The sequence below is a fragment of the Alosa sapidissima genome, chromosome 21, assembly GCF_018492685.1.
Source record: "Alosa sapidissima isolate fAloSap1 chromosome 21, fAloSap1.pri, whole genome shotgun sequence".
Classification (NCBI taxonomy): Eukaryota; Metazoa; Chordata; class Actinopteri; order Clupeiformes; family Clupeidae; genus Alosa; species Alosa sapidissima.
In genome coordinates, this window is record NC_055977.1 from 28,152,531 (window position 1) to 28,167,114 (window position 14,584).

A 14,584-nucleotide genomic window follows, 5' to 3' on the forward strand; every position below is an offset into this window, starting at 1 on the left:
CGCCATGGGAGTCTATGGCAGCCCATAGAACCGTATGGTAAAAAGTTGTGAAATTTGGCACACCGATTGGGGACAGGCCCATGATTAATTTCACCAAGTTTCATGTCGGCTCCTCGAGGGCTCTAGCGCCACCAACAGGCCAAAGTTGGACGTGCGTTCACGCACGTAACTTTTGACCTGTTTATCCGATTTTGAAAAATGAGGTACCGTTGGAATCCTTGGACCAAGCAGAGTTCAACGCACCCTATGACGTCATTTTCCGCCATGATGGATTTTCCGCCATTTTGAATTTCATCAAAATCACTTAAAACGTATCAGAGGTCACACATTTTGTCCGATCGACACCAAACTTCATAGATATCATCTACAGACCATGCCTCATTAATGCATTGCTTTTTGTCTTCGGAACTAAAACCGTTCGCGCGTAACAGCCAATCGAAATTTGCTGCGAAGCCGCCAAACAGGAAGTGAGCTCATATCTCAGCAACCCATTGATCTATCATAACCAAACTTATTCCATGGACTCAAGACCCAATCAGGGGGACGCTCAAGAAATTTGGTGACCTTTGACCTCTAGGGGGCGCTGTAATTAAGAAACATGCCTTTTGGCCTGTAGCAGCAGTTGTGCTTAGAATTAAAACCCACTAGTGGTGTCTGGTACTACTGTTGAAGGTCCTTAGGCCGACCCAAGCCAACTTGTGATGTCATCCTAATTGATTCGGCCGCCATATTGGATTAAATCAAAAACACAAAAAAGTTTTGGCAGGTCACAAATTTCATCTGTTCCTCACCAAAATTGGCAGAGACCATCTTCAGACCATGCCTGATGAGTGCATTGCTTTCTGGAACAATTGACAGAAGCTTTGGCCTGTACCAGCCAATCAAAATTTGCGGCGAAGCCGCCAAACAGGAAGTGATTTCATATCTCAGCAACGCTTTCATGTATCAAAACCAAACTTAGTACATGTACCTCAGACCACATCGGGAGGACGCTCAAGAAATTTGGTGACATTTGACCTCTAGGGGGCTCCGTAATTGACAAAAATGCATTTTGGCCAGTAGTTGCTGATGCGCATTATTTTGCAATGGAAGTCAATGGCAGCCCATAGAACCGTCTGGTAAGAAGTTATACAATTTGGCACACTAATTAGGGACAGTCCAATAATTCATTTCACCAAGTGTCATGCCGGCACCTCCAGCGCTCTAGCGCCACCAACAGGCCAAATTTGGACGTGCGTTCACACACGTAACTTTTGACCTGTTGATCCGATTTTGAAAAATGAGGTACCGTTGGAATCCTTGGACCAAGCCGAGTTCAACGCACCCTATGACGTCATTTTCCGCCATGATGTATTTTCCGCCATTTTGGATTTCATCAAAATCACTTAAAACGTATCAGAGGTCACACATTTTGTCCGATCGACACCAAACTTCATAGATATCATCTACAGACCATGCCTCATTAATGCATTGCTTTTTGTCTTCGGAACTAAAACCGTTCGTGCGTAACAGCCAATCGAAATTTGCGGCGAAGCCGCCAAACAGGAAGTGAGCTCATATCTCAGCAACCCTGCCATGTATCATAACCAAACTTACTACATGGATTCATCACCCCAATAGGAGGACACTCAAAAACTTTGGTGATCTATGATTTGTAGGGGGTGCTGCAATTAGCAATATTGCATTTTGATCTATAGTTGCTGATGTGTTTTATCGATCTTTTATTTTTTGATGTGAAACTGATGACAACATGTTCCATCCAGTTCATTCTAATGCGTGCGTGCAAGGGCGGGGCGGGGCGTGCCAGGACGGGGTGGGACGGGCAGGGATGATTAGGTGGGGGGCTGGCTGGCGGAGGCAGTGACAATACTCAGCCCTGTTTCAGCCCTACAAAATCAAGTATGTTTTCATATTAAACTTGTTGAAAGTGTTGATGGCGGGTATCTGCTGAATTCAATCTTGTCACCGTGGCTACTCCGGCCTATACTGCTTGGCCCCCTCATTGCTGCTTGCAGCTATATTTGGGGGCCAAGCAGCGAAGCTGCGAGGCAACCCATAGTGATTCTATGTTTTCTTCCCTATTATTATTATTACGCTTCCGCCATGGGAGTCTATGGCAGCCCATAGAACCGTATGGTAAAAAGTTGTGAAATTTGGCACACCGATTGTGGACAGGCCCATGATTAATTTCACCAAGTTTCATGTCGGCTCCTCGAGGGCTCTAGCGCCACCAACAGGCCAAAGTTGGACGTGCGTTCACGCACGTAACTTTTGACCTGTTTATCCGATTTTGAAAAATGAGGTACCGTTGGAATCCTTGGACCAAGCAGAGTTCAACGCACCCTATGACGTCATTTTCCGCCATGATGGATTTTCCGCCATTTTGAATTTCATCAAAATCACTTAAAACGTATCAGAGGTCACACATTTTGTCCGATCGACACCAAACTTCATAGATATCATCTACAGACCATGCCTCATTAATGCATTGCTTTTTGTCTTCGGAACTAAAACCGTTCGCGCGTAACAGCCAATCGAAATTTGCGGCGAAGCCGCCAAACAGGAAGTGAGCTCATATCTCAGCAACCCATTGATCTATCATAACCAAACTTATTCCATGGACTCAAGACCCAATCAGGGGGACGCTCAAGAAATTTGGTGACCTTTGACCTCTAGGGGGCGCTGTAATTAAGAAACATGCCTTTTGGCCTGTAGCAGCAGTTGTGCTTAGAATTAAAACCCACTAGTGGTGTCTGGTACTACTGTTGAAGGTCCTTAGGCCGACCCAAGCCAACTTGTGATGTCATCCTAATTGATTCGGCCGCCATATTGGATTAAATCAAAAACACAAAAAAGTTTTGGCAGGTCACAAATTTCATCTGTTCCTCACCAAAATTGGCAGAGACCATCTTCAGACCATGCCTGATGAGTGCATTGCTTTCTGGAACAATTGACAGAAGCTTTGGCCTGTACCAGCCAATCAAAATTTGCGGCGAAGCCGCCAAACAGGAAGTGATTTCATATCTCCGCAACGCTTTCATGTATCAAAACCAAACTTAGTACATGTACCTCAGACCACATCGGGAGGACGCTCAAGAAATTTGGTGACATTTGACCTCTAGGGGGCTCCGTAATTGACAAAAATGCATTTTGGCCAGTAGTTGCTGATGCGCATTATTTTGCAATAGAAGTCAATGGCAGCCCATAGAACCGTCTGGTAAAAAGTTATACAATTTGGCACACTAATTAGGGACAGTCCAATAATTCATTTCACCAAGTTTCATGCCGGCACCTCCAGCGCTCTAGCGCCACCAACAGGCCAAAGTTGGACGTGCGTTCACACACGTAACTTTTGACCTGTTGATCCGATTTTGAAAAATGAGGTACCGTTGGAATCCTTGGACCAAGCCGAGTTCAACGCACCCTATGACGTCATTTTCCGCCATGATGTATTTTCCGCCATTTTGGATTTCATCAAAATCACTTAAAACGTATCAGAGGTCACACATTTTGTCCGATCGACACCAAACTTCATAGATATCATCTACAGACCATGCCTCATTAATGCATTGCTTTTTGTCTTCGGAACTAAAACCGTTCGTGCGTAACAGCCAATCGAAATTTGCGGCGAAGCCGCCAAACAGGAAGTGAGCTCATATCTCAGCAACCCTGCCATGTATCATAACCAAACTTACTACATGGATTCATCACCCCAATAGGAGGACACTCAAAAACTTTGGTGATCTATGATTTGTAGGGGGTGCTGCAATTAGCAATATTGCATTTTGATCTATAGTTGCTGATGTGTTTTATCGATCTTTTATTTTTTGATGTGAAACTGATGACAACATGTTCCATCCAGTTCATTCTAATGCGTGCGTGCAAGGGCGGGGCGTGCCAGGACGGGGTGGGACGGGCAGGGATGATTAGGTGGGGGGCTGGCTGGCGGAGGCAGTGACAATACTCAGCCCTGTTTCAGCCCTACAAAATCAAGTATGTTTTCATATTAAACTTGTTGAAAGTGTTGATGGCGGGTATCTGCTGAATTCAATCTTGTCACCGTGGCTACTCCGGCCTATACTGCTTGGCCCCCTCATTGCTGCTTGCAGCTATATTTGGGGGCCAAGCAGCGAAGCTGCGAAGGCACCCATTGTGTTTGTTAGTTTTCTTATTATTATTATTATTATTATTATTATTACGCTTCCGTCATTGAAGTCAATGGCAGCCCATAGAACCGTCTGGTGAAAAGTTCTGAAATTTGGCACACTGATTGGGGACAGTCTCATGATTAATTTCACCAAGTTTCATACCGGCACCTTGAGCGCTCTAGCGCCACCAACAGGCCAAAGTTGGATGTGCGTTCACGCACGTAACTTTTGACCCGTTGATCCGATTGTCAAAAATTAGGTATTGTTAGAATCCTTGGACCAAGCCGAGTTCAACGCACCCTATGACGTCAATTTCCGCCATGATGGATTTTCCGCCATTTTGGATTTCATCAAAAACACTAAAAAGTCTTCAAAGGTCACAAATTTTGTCCGATCGACACCAAATCTGACACACTTGATCTTCAGACCAAGCCTCACAAAAGTTATTCATTTTCGTCTTCGGAACTCAAACCGTTCGCCCGTAACAGCCAATCGAAATATGCGGCGAAGCCGCCAAACAGGAAGTGAGCTCATATCTCAGCAACCCTTGCATGTATCAAAGCCAAACTTGGTGCATGGACTCAGGACCCAATCAGGGGGATGCTCAAGAAATCTGGTGACCTTTGACCTCTAGGGGGCGCTGTAATTAAGAAACATGCCTTTTGGCCTGTAGCTGCTGTTGTGCTTAGAATTAAAACGCACTAGTGGTGTCTGGTAATACTGTTGGAGGTCCTTAGGCCGACCCAGGCCAACTTGTGATGTCATCGTAATTGATTCGGCCGCCATATTGGATTTAATCAAAAACACGTACGAATTTTCGCAGGTCACAAATTTCAGCGGATCCTCACCAAAATTGGCACAGAACATCTTCAGACCATGCGTTATCAGTGCATCGCTTTTTGGAACGATTGACAGTAGCATTCGGCTGTAACAGCCAATCGAAACTTGCGGCGAAGCCGCCAAACAGGAAGTGAGCTCATATCTCAGCAACCCTGCCATGTATCATCACCAAACTTACTACATATATTCATGACCCCATTAGGAGGACGCTCAAGAAATTTGGTGACCTTTGACCTGTAGGGGGTGCTGCAATTAGCAATGTTGCATTTTGATCTGTAGTTGCGATGTGTTTTATCGATCTTTTATTTTTGGATGTGAAACAGATGACAACATATTCCATCCAGTCATTCTAATGCGTGCGTGGTAGGGCGGGGCGGGACGGGGTGGGATGGGCAGGGGTGATTAGGTGGGGGGGCTGGCTGGCGGAGGCGGTGGCAGTACTCAGCCCTGTTTCAGCCCTACAAAATCAGTTATGTTTGATGTGACACTTGTTGAAAGTGTTGATCGCGAGTGTCTGCTGAGTTCTATCTTGTCGCCGTGGCTACTCCGGCCTATACTGCTTGGCCCCCTCATTGCTGCTTGCAGCTATATTTATTATTATTATTATTATTATTCCGCCATTAAAGTCAATGGCAGCCCATAGAACCGTCTGGTGAAAAGTTGTGAAATTTGGCACACTGATTAGGGACAGTCCCATGATTAATGTCACCAAGTTTCATGATGGCACCTCAAGCACTCTAGCGCCACCAACAGGCCAAAGTTGGACTTGTGTTCACGCACGTAACTTTTGACCCGTATGGCCGATTGTCAAAAATGAGGTATCGTTGGAATCCTTGGACCAAGCCGAGTTCAACGCAGCCTATGACGTCAATTTCCGCCATGATGGATTTTCCGCCATATTGGATTTCATCAAAAACACTAATAAGTCTTCACAGGTCACAAATTTGGTCCAATCGACACCAAACTTCACAGATATCATCTACAGTCCATGCCCCATTAATGTATTGCTTTTTGTATTCAGAACTAAAACCGCTCGCGCGTTACAGCCAATCGAAGTTTGCGGCGAAGCCGCCAAACAGGAAGTGAGCTCATATCTCAGCAACCCATTCATCTATCATAACCAAACTTAGTACATGGACTCAGGACCCAATCAGGGGGACGCTCAAGAAATCTGGTGACCTTTGACCTCTAGGGGGCGCTGTAATTGAGAAACAGGCCTTTTGGCCTGTAGCTGCTGTTGTGCTTAGAATTAAAACGCACTACTGGTGTCTGGTAATACTGTTGGAGGTCCTTAGGCCGTCCCAAGCCAATTTGTGATGTCATCGTAATTGATTTGGCCGCCATATTGGATTTAATCAAAAACACGTAAAAATTTTCGCAGGTCACAAATTTCAGTGGATCCTCACCAAAATTGGCAGAGATCATCTTCAGACCATGCCTTATCAGTGCATTGCTTTCTGGAACAATTTACAGAAGCATTCGGCTGTAACAGCCAATCGAAATTTGCGGCGAAGCCGCCAAACAGGAAGTGAGCTCATATCTCAGCAACCCTTGCATGTATCAAAGCCAAACTGGGTGCATAGACTCAGGACCCAATCAGGGGGACACTCAATAAATCTGGTGACCTTTGACCTCTAGGGGGCGCTGTAATTAAGAAACATGCCTTTTGGCCTGTAGCTGCTGTTGTGTTTGGAATTAAAATGCACTAGTGGTGTCTGGTAATACTGTTGGAGGTCCTTAGGCCGACCCAAGCGAATTTGTGATGTCATAGTAATTGATTCGGCCGCCATATTGGATTTAATCAAAAACACGTACAAGTTTTCACAGGTCACAAATTTCAGCGGATTCTCACCAAAATTGGCAGAGACCATCTTCAGACCATAATCTATCAATATATTGCTTTTTGGAACAATTGGCAAAAGCATTCGCTTGTAACAGTCAATCAAAATTGGTGGCGAAGCCGCCAAACAGGAAGTGAGCTCATATCTCAACAACCCTGCCATGTATCATAACCAAACTTACTATATGGATTCATGACCCCATTAGGAGGACGCTCAAAACATTTGGTGACCTTTGACCTGTAGGAGGTGCTGCAATTAGCAATATTGCATTTTGATGTGTAGTTGCTGATGTGTTTTATCAATCTTTTATTTTTTGATGTGAAACTGATGACATCATGTTCCATCCAGTTAATTCTAATGCGTGCGTGCAAGGGCATGGCAGGACGGGGTGGGACGGGCTGGGGTGATTAGGTGGGGGGGGCTGGATGGCGGAGGCGTGGCAATACTCAGCCCTGTTTCAGCCCTGTTGATCGCGGGTGTCTGCTGAGTTCTATCTTGTCGCCGTAGCTACTCCGGCCTATTCTGCTTGGCCCCCTCATTGCTGCTTGCAGCTATATTTGGGGGCCAAGCAGCGAAGCTGCGAAGGCACCCATTGTGTTTGTTAGTTTTCTTATTGGGGGCCAAGCAGCGAAGCTGCGAAGCCCCATTGTGTTTCTATGATTTCTTATTATTATTATTTAACATCTTTCTTCCGCCATGGGAGTCTATGGCAGCCCATAGAACCGTCTGGTAAAAAGTTGTGAAATTTGGCACACCGATTGGGGACAGGCCCATGATTAATTTCACCAAGTTTCATGTCGGCTCCTCGAGGGCTCTAGCGCCACCAACAGGCCAAAGTTGGACGTGCATTCATGCACGTAACTTTTGACCTGTTGATCCGATTTTGAAAAATGAGGTACCGTTGGAATCCTTGGACCAAGCCGAGTTCAACGCACTCAATGACGTCATTTTCCGCCATGATGGATTTTCCGCCATATTGGATTTTAGTGAAAGTGAAACTAATTTTTCACAGGTCACAAATTTTGTCCGATCGTCACCAAACTTGACATACATGATCTTCAGACCAAGCCTCACAAAAGTTGTGGTGTTTTGTCTTCGGAACTATGACCGTTCACCCGTAATATCCAATCGAAATTTGCGGCGAAGCCGCCAAACAGGAAGTGAGCTCATATCTCAGCAACCCATTGATCCATCATAACCAACCTTAGTCCATGGCCTCAGGACCCAATCAGGGGGACGCTCAAGAAATCTGGTGACCTTTGACCTCTAGGGGGCGCTGTAATTAAGAAACATGCCTTTTGGCCTGTAGCAGCAGTTGTGCTTAGAATTAAAACCCACTAGTGGTGTCTGGTACTACTGTTGAAGGTCCTTAGGCCGACCCAAGCCAACTTGTGATGTCATCGTAATTGATTCGGCCGCCATATTGGATTTAATCAAAAATACGTACAAGTTTTCGCAGGTCACAAATTTCAGCGGATCCTCACCAAAATTGGCAGAGACCATCTTCAGACTATGCCTGATGAGTGCATTGCTTTCTGGAACAATTGACAGAAGCTTTGGCCTGTACCAGCCAATCAAAATTTGCGGCGAAGCCGCCAAACAGGAAGTGATTTCATATCTCAGCAACGCTTTCATGTATCAAAACCAAACGTAGTTCATGCAATTTTGAGCCCATCGGGAGGACGCTCAAGAAATTTGGTGACATTTGACCTCTAGGGGGCTCCGTAATTGACAAAAATGCATTTTGGCCAGTAGTTGCTGATGCGCATTATTTTGCAATGGAAGTCAATGGCAGCCCATAGAACCGTCTGGTGAAAAGTTGTGAAATTTGGCACACTGATAAGGGACAGTCCCATGATTAATGTCACCAAGTTTAATGCCCGCACCTCAAGCGCTCTAGCGCCACCAACAGGCCAAAGTTGGACTTGTGTTCACGGACGTAACTTTTGACCTGTTGACCCGAATGGCAAAATGAGGTATCATTGGAATCCTTGGGCCAAGCCGAGTTCACACCCCCACTCACCCTATGACGTCAATTTTTGACCTCTGTGTTTAAATCACAGCAAGTGTGATCATATCTCAGTCAATCTTTTATTTTTGATGTGAAACTGATGACAGCGAGTTCCATCTAGTTCATTCTAATGTGTGCGTGCAAGGGTGGGACGGGGTGGGATGGGCAGGGGCGGTTGCGGCGGTGGGCTGGCTGGGGGAGGGGGCGGCGACACTCAGCCCTGGTTCAGCCCCACAAAATCAGTTATGTTTTTATGTGAAACTTGACCTTGTATCTCAGCCAATCTTGGGTTGTATGGCATGGAACTTGCTGTGACTGCTTAAGGCTGATGCAACGGCATTGATTTACATGGTTAATCTGGCCTGCTGATCTCACTGCTTGGCCCCCTCATTGCTGCTTGCAGCTATATTTATTATTATTGGGGGCCAAGCAGCGAAGCTGCGAAGCCCCATTGTGTTTCTATGATTTCTTACTATTATTATTATTTAACATCTTTCTTCCGCCATGGGAGTCTATGGCAGCCCATAGAACCGTCTGGTAAAAAGTTGTGAAATTTGGCACACCGATTGGGGACAGTCCCATGATTAATTTCACCAAGTTTCATGTCGGCTCCTCGAGCGCTCTAGCGCCACCAACAGGCCAAAGTTGGACGTGCGTTCACGCACGTAACTTTTGACCTGTTGATCCGATTTTGAAAAATGAGGTACCGTTGGAATCCTTGGACCAAGCCGAGTTCAACGCACCCTATGACGTCATTTTCCGCCATGATGGATTTTCCGCCATATTGGATTTTAGTGAAAGTGAAACTAAAACTTCACAGGTCACAAATTTTGTCCGATCGTCACCAAACTTGACACACATGCTCTTCAGACCAAGCCGCACAAAAGTTATCACTTTTCGTCTTCGGAACTAAAACCGTTCGCGCGTAACAGCCAATCGAAATTTGCGGCGAAGCCGCCAAACAGGAAGTGAGCTCATATCTCAGCAACCCATTGATCTATCATAACCAAACTTATTCCCTGGACTCAAGACCCAATCAGGGGGACGCTCAAGAAATTTGGTGACCTTTGACCTCTAGGGGGCGCTGTAATTAAGAAACATGCCTTTTGGCCTGTAGCAGCAGTTGTGCTTAGAATTAAAACCCACTAGTGGTGTCTGGTACTTCTGTTGAAGGTCCTTAGGCCGACCCAAGCCAACTTGTGATGTCATCCTAATTGATTCGGCCGCCATATTGGATTAAATCAAAAACACAAAAAAGTTTTGGCAGGTCACAAATTTCATCTGTTCCTCACCAAAATTGGCAGAGACCATCTTCAGACCATGCCTGATGAGTGCATTGCTTTCTGGAACAATTGACAGAAGCTTTGGCCTGTACCAGCCAATCAAAATTTGCGGCGAAGCCGCCAAACAGGAAGTGATTTCATATCTCAGCAACGCTTTCATGTATCAAAACCAAACTTAGTACATGTACCTCAGACCACATCGGGAGGACGCTCAAGAAATTTGGTGACATTTCACCTCTAGGGGGCTCCGTAATTGACAAAAATGCATTTTGGCCAGTAGTTGCTGATGCGCATTATTTTGCAATGGAAGTCAATGACAGCCCATAGAACCGTCTGGTAAAAAGTTATACAATTTGGCACACTAATTAGGGACAGTCCAATAATTCATTTCACCAAGTTTCATGCCGGCACCTCCAGCGCTCTAGCGCCACCAACAGGCCAAATTTGGACGTGCGTTCACACACGTAACTTTTGACCTGTTGATCCGATTTTGAAAAATGAGGTACCGTTGGAATCCTTGGACCAAGCCGAGTTCAACGCACCCTATGACGTCATTTTCCGCCATGATGTATTTTCCGCCATTTTGGATTTCATCAAAATCACTTAAAACGTATCAGAGGTCACACATTTTGTCCGTTCGACACCAAACTTCATAGATATCATCTACAGACCATGCCTCATTAATGCATTGCTTTTTGTCTTCGGAACTAAAACCGTTCGTGCGTAACAGCCAATCGAAATTAGCGGCGAAGCCGCCAAACAGGAAGTGAGCTCATATCTCAGCAACCCTGCCATGTATCATAACCAAACTTACTACATGGATTCATCACCCCAATAGGAGGACACTCAAAAACTTTGGTGATCTATGATTTGTAGGGGGTGCTGCAATTAGCAATATTGCATTTTGATCTATAGTTGCTGATGTGTTTTATCGATCTTTTATTTTTTGATGTGAAACTGATGACAACATGTTCCATCCAGTTCATTCTAATGTGTGCGTGCAAGGGCGGGGCGGGGCGTGCCAGGACGGGGTGGGACGGGCAGGGATGATTAGGTGGGGGGCTGGCTGGCGGAGGCAGTGACAATACTCAGCCCTGTTTCAGCCCTACAAAATCAAGTATGTTTTCATATTAAACTTGTTGAAAGTGTTGATGGCGGGTATCTGCTGAATTCAATCTTGTCACCGTGGCTACTCCGGCCTATACTGCTTGGCCCCCTCATTGCTGCTTGCAGCTATATTTGGGGGCCAAGCAGCGAAGCTGCGAAGGCACCCATTGTGTTTCTATGTTTTCTTATTATTATTATTATTATTACGCTTCCGTCATTGAAGTCAATGGCAGCCCATAGAACCGTCTGGTGAAAAGTTCTGAAATTTGGCACACTGATTGGGGACAGTCTCATGATTAATTTCACCAAGTTTCATACCGGCACCTTGAGCGCTCTAGCGCCACCAACAGGCCAAAGTTGGATGTGCGTTCACGCACGTAACTTTTGACCCGTTGATCCGATTGTCAAAAATTAGGTATTGTTAGAATCCTTGGACCAAGCCGAGTTCAACGCACCCTATGACGTCAATTTCCGCCATGATGGATTTTCCGCCATTTTGGATTTCATCAAAAACACTAAAAAGTCTTCAAAGGTCACAAATTTTGTCCGATCGACACCAAATCTGACACACTTGATCTTCAGACCAAGCCTCACAAAAGTTATTCACTTTCGTCTTCGGAACTCAAACCGTTCGCCCGTAACAGCCAATCGAAATATGCGGCCAAGCCGCCAAACAGGAAGTGAGCTCATATCTCAGCAACCCTTGCATGTATCAAAGCCAAACTTGGTGCATGGACTCAGGACCCAATCAGGGGGACGCTCAAGAAATCTGGTGACCTTTGACCTCTAGGGGGCGCTGTAATTAAGAAACATGCCTTTTGGCCTGTAGCTGCTGTTGTGCTTAGAATTAAAACGCACTAGTGGTGTCTGGTAATACTGTTGGAGATCCTTAGGCCGACCCAGGCCAACTTGTGATGTCATCGTAATTGATTCGGCCGCCATATTGGATTTAATCAAAAACACGTACGAATTTTCGCAGGTCACAAATTTCAGCGGATCCTCACCAAAATTGGCACAGAACATCTTCAGACCATGCCTTATCAGTGCATCGCTTTTTGGAACGATTGACAGTAGCATTCGGCTGTAACAGCCAATCGAAACTTGCGGCGAAGCCGCCAAACAGGAAGTGAGCTCATATCTCAGCAACCCTGCCATGTATCATCACCAAACTTACTACATATATTCATGACCCCATTAGGAGGACGCTCAAGAAATTTGGTGACCTTTGACCTGTAGGGGGTGCTGCAATTAGCAATGTTGCATTTTGATCTGTAGTTGCGATGTGTTTTATCGATCTTTTATTTTTGGATGTGAAACAGATGACAACATATTCCATCCAGTCATTCTAATGCGTGCGTGGTAGGGCGGGGCGGGACGGGGTGGGATGGGCAGGGGTGATTAGGTGGGGGGGTTGGCTGGCGGAGGCGGTGGCAGTACTCAGCCCTGTTTCAGCCCTACAAAATCAGTTATGTTTGATGTGACACTTGTTGAAAGTGTTGATCGCGAGTGTCTGCTGAGTTCTATCTTGTCGCCGTGGCTACTCCGGCCTATACTGCTTGGCCCCCTCATTGCTGCTTGCAGCTATATTTGGGGGCCAAGCAGCGAAGCTGCGAGGCAACCCATAGTGATTCTATGTTTTCTTCCCTATTATTATTATTACGCTTCCGCCATGGGAGTCTATGGCAGCCCATAGAACCGTATGGTAAAAAGTTGTGAAATTTGGCACACCGATTGTGGACAGGCCCATGATTAATTTCACCAAGTTTCATGTCGGCTCCTCGAGGGCTCTAGCGCCACCAACAGGCCAAAGTTGGACGTGCGTTCACGCACGTAACTTTTGACCTGTTTATCCGATTTTGAAAAATGAGGTACCGTTGGAATCCTTGGACCAAGCAGAGTTCAACGCACCCTATGACGTCATTTTCCGCCATGATGGATTTTCCGCCATTTTGAATTTCATCAAAATCACTTAAAACGTATCAGAGGTCACACATTTTGTCCGATCGACACCAAACTTCATAGATATCATCTACAGACCATGCCTCATTAATGCATTGCTTTTTGTCTTCGGAACTAAAACCGTTCGCGCGTAACAGCCAATCGAAATTTGCGGCGAAGCCGCCAAACAGGAAGTGAGCTCATATCTCAGCAACCCATTGATCTATCATAACCAAACTTATTCCATGGACTCAAGACCCAATCAGGGGGACGCTCAAGAAATTTGGTGACCTTTGACCTCTAGGGGGCGCTGTAATTAAGAAACATGCCTTTTGGCCTGTAGCAGCAGTTGTGCTTAGAATTAAAACCCACTAGTGGTGTCTGGTACTACTGTTGAAGGTCCTTAGGCCGACCCAAGCCAACTTGTGATGTCATCCTAATTGATTCGGCCGCCATATTGGATTAAATCAAAAACACAAAAAAGTTTTGGCAGGTCACAAATTTCATCTGTTCCTCACCAAAATTGGCAGAGACCATCTTCAGACCATGCCTGATGAGTGCATTGCTTTCTGGAACAATTGACAGAAGCTTTGGCCTGTACCAGCCAATCAAAATTTGCGGCGAAGCCGCCAAACAGGAAGTGATTTCATATCTCCGCAACGCTTTCATGTATCAAAACCAAACTTAGTACATGTACCTCAGACCACATCGGGAGGACGCTCAAGAAATTTGGTGACATTTGACCTCTAGGGGGCTCCGTAATTGACAAAAATGCATTTTGGCCAGTAGTTGCTGATGCGCATTATTTTGCAATAGAAGTCAATGGCAGCCCATAGAACCGTCTGGTAAAAAGTTATACAATTTGGCACACTAATTAGGGACAGTCCAATAATTCATTTCACCAAGTTTCATGCCGGCACCTCCAGCGCTCTAGCGCCACCAACAGGCCAAAGTTGGACGTGCGTTCACACACGTAACTTTTGACCTGTTGATCCGATTTTGAAAAATGAGGTACCGTTGGAATCCTTGGACCAAGCCGAGTTCAACGCACCCTATGACGTCATTTTCCGCCATGATGTATTTTCCGCCATTTTGGATTTCATCAAAATCACTTAAAACGTATCAGAGGTCACACATTTTGTCCGATCGACACCAAACTTCATAGATATCATCTACAGACCATGCCTCATTAATGCATTGCTTTTTGTCTTCGGAACTAAAACCGTTCGTGCGTAACAGCCAATCGAAATTTGCGGCGAAGCCGCCAAACAGGAAGTGAGCTCATATCTCAGCAACCCTGCCATGTATCATAACCAAACTTACTACATGGATTCATCACCCCAATAGGAGGACACTCAAAAACTTTGGTGATCTATGATTTGTAGGGGGTGCTGCAATTAGCAATATTGCATTTTG